This window comes from Sapajus apella, unplaced genomic scaffold (assembly GCF_009761245.1).
Source record: "Sapajus apella isolate SASKATOON/1434 unplaced genomic scaffold, GSC_monkey_1.0 scaffold1, whole genome shotgun sequence".
Taxonomy (NCBI): Eukaryota; Metazoa; Chordata; class Mammalia; order Primates; family Cebidae; genus Sapajus; species Sapajus apella.
This window is the reverse complement of record NW_022436941.1, coordinates 90,038,525-90,041,762: the sequence shown is the minus strand read 5'-3', so window position 1 is coordinate 90,041,762 and position 3,238 is coordinate 90,038,525. Positions and strand designations below refer to the sequence as shown.

General features: G+C 40.1%; 1 pseudogene; it reads right to left on the bottom strand.

Moving 5' to 3' along the window:
• Positions 1-365: 365 nt before the first annotated feature.
• On the bottom strand, positions 366-1,374 carry LOC116564378 (annotated as a pseudogene).
• Positions 1,375-3,238: the final 1,864 nt, after the last annotated feature.

Sequence of the window (3,238 nt, the reverse complement as noted above, 5' to 3'; positions counted from 1 at the left end):
TTCTTTCTTTCTTTCTTTCTTTCTTTCTTTCTTTCTTTCCTTTCTTTCTTCTTTCTTTCTTTCTTTTTCTTTTTTTTTTTTGAGACAGGGTCCCACTCTGTTTCCCAGGCTGGAGTGCAGTAGCACAGTCTTGGCTCACTGCAACCTCTGACTCCCAGGTTCATGCAATTGTCTTGCCGCAGCTTCCCAAGCAGCTGGGATTATAGGTGCTTGCCACCACTTCTGGCTAATTGTTTTGTATTTTTAGTAGAGATGGGGTTTCGCCATGTTGGCCAGGCTGGTTTCGAACTCCTGACCTCAGCTGATCTGCCTGCCTCTGCCTCTCAAAGCGCTGGGATTATAGGCATGAGCCAGCACACCCGGCCTCTTCATTTTTCTTAATCAACTCTGCTGTTGTTGCTGCTGCTTAGCAAAACTGGTAAAAACAAAATTGTAATCATTGAACATAGCACTCTGGCAATCAAGATGCTTAAAACCTTTAGTCTTCTGGGGTGAAGAAAACACTGTGTGACATTTAGAACTTTGATTAACAAACAAAGTGGTCACACATTTTCCTGGCTTGAAGACTTCCACAACTTTCCTGATCAGGTCATCATAGGAGTTGACTTAAGTTTGTTTCAAAGCTAACATAAGAAAATTCTAGTTCTGGAGTGATGTGAATAGTGCAATAAGTTCCATCTCATTTTGTTCCATTCATTGAATACCTATAAGGATTGAACATTGTGACATCAATGACAGAACCTGGTATCAGGTAATGAATTCCACTCTCATGAGTGACATCCTTTGCAGTAACACCATCTTTCATGTAGAACTGGTCCATAACTGCTGGGTCAAGCTCACTCACCAGAATTTCCAGGGTTTGATTTGGCTGACTCTTGGAAATCCAGAGTACATTAAGTACCAACAGTCAGAATTCAGACATCCTATACGATATGCTGCTCCATTTGGGAAAATTGGATTAAGAAGCTCTTTTTCTTCCTAGAAATTCCGGTGTGGGTACCCTTGCAGGGTAGAAGCCTTTACAAAATTCTTACAACAATAAAAGAAGCTTTAAATTGAGTCAAACCCGCTGTAATCCCTAGCAAGCTTCAACTGGGGAACCAGTGCTTCTAGTAAGAGGGTGCTACCACATGTCTTAAAAATGAAACTTTTCTTGGAGACAAACATGCTACTCTCACTGAGTACATAAGCTTCTTGCTTGTCAGTTTTTGTCACACATATGATTGAGCATTGCACATCCTTCAAAAGTATATCCCACTCAGATCTTGGGATAGTTTGAAGATCCCCAGATCCTTGGTTTGTGTCCGGGCTCCTGTGGGAGAACCAACCCTCTAGCAGCTTCTTGATCCCTTCAAAAAACTGTGCAGCTTCCATCACCATGAGATTAGCGAACAACCAACTACCACAGAAAATCAACTAAATTAAACCTCTTCTCTTGCCGCTGCTACTGCTGCCGCTATGGATTGTTCCAGCTGTGTTACTAAAGTTCTGGTTCCTTTCTTTTGCTGTAATTTTATATTAACTTTTTTTTTAAAGACTAATAAAATAGCCAGGTGTTGTGGCTCACACCTGTAATCCCAGCACTTTGGGAGGCCAGAGTGGATGTATCATGAGGTCAGGAGATCGAGACCATGCTGGCCAACATGGTGAAACCCCATCTCTACTAAAAATACAAAAATTATCTGGGCGTGGTGGTGTGTGTACGTAATCCCAGCTACTCTATTTCAACTCCTACAGGATATTCACATTGCTTTCCTTCCTTTTAACAAGTATTTGTTGACTGCCTAATAAAGCCAGACAATTTCTTAGGTGTTGATGACGTGCCAATAACAAGACAAAATATTCACCCTCAAGCAGCTTGCACTTCAGTGCAGGAATTATACAAACAGGAAATAGTACAGAATGCAATGTACCGAATGTTTATGTACTCCCCAAATTAATAAATTAAAATCATAACCCTTCAAAGTGATGGTATTAGGGGGCCTTGGGTATTGGGAGGCGATCGGGTCATGAGGGCAGAGTCCTCAGGAATGGGATTAGTACCCTTATAAAAAGGGACCCAGAGAGATCCCTTGCTTTTTCCCTGTGTGAGGTTATAGCTGTCTTTGAGGACACAGACCCTCAGTGACAACATATCTGCTGCTACCTTAATCTTGGACTTCCCAGCCTCCATAACTGTGAAAAATAAGTTTCTGTTGTTTATAGATGACTCAGTTTAAAGCATTTTGATATAGCAGTCCAAACGGACTAAGATACAGAGTGATTAACACTATAATAATGTTAAAACTTGAGTGTTATGGAAGGGAACTTAACCTTGGATGGTCTGGAAAGGCAGAAGTGTGAAAAGGTCTCAGCTCAAATAAAATTAAGGATTAGTAGGATAATCCAGGAAAATGAATGGGCAGGGAAAAATGAGAGGGACTTGATGTTCACAGAGTACTCCCTCTTTCTCTCCAGAGGGGTTTCTGTTTTCCTTGTTTCTCTTGGTACATTCACTCCCACAAGGAAGTCATTTTAGCATCCCCTCCCAGAGGATACTCTGTCCCACCAGAATCACTGAACTTAGAACCAAAAGACCTACATTTAAGTCTCAGCTCGAATTCTTGTTTGTGTGACTTCAGATGTATCTCAACGAGTAGCTGGAACTACAGGCGCATGCCACCACGCTCAATTTTTTTTTTTGATATTTTAGTAGAGATGGGTTTTCAACATGTTGGCTAGGATGGTCTCTATCTCTTGACCTCATGATCTGCCCACCTCGGCTTCCCAAAGTGCTGGGATTACAGGCATAAGCCATCGCTCCTGGCCAGGACTCTAATTATTAAAAACTATTTTTAAGCATTTGTGACTAAAAACACACCTGAACTTTGTTTAAATTTTGGCATTTGTCCTAATTTTTAAATATTTAAAAAATTATTCAGTAATAGAACAATCTGTAATGAAAACTTACACATATGTGAGAGGTACTATTCTGAGAGTTTGCTGATCAAGATAAAGAGGAAGGAGTAGATATCAGAATGGGAAAGTCACTTACAACTTAATAGGGAATATCAAATCTCTACAAAAATTTTATTCAAGACAGTGTCTAAGACTTAGAAGCAACTAACTTAAAAGCAAACTTTTGGAACTTAATCCTATTTTCTTTGGAGACTCCCTTTATGAATGATATGCTGTAATTATATGTAGAAGCTTAAGGACTCAAACAGAGCATTCCAAATGACAAATGTTTTCACCTGAA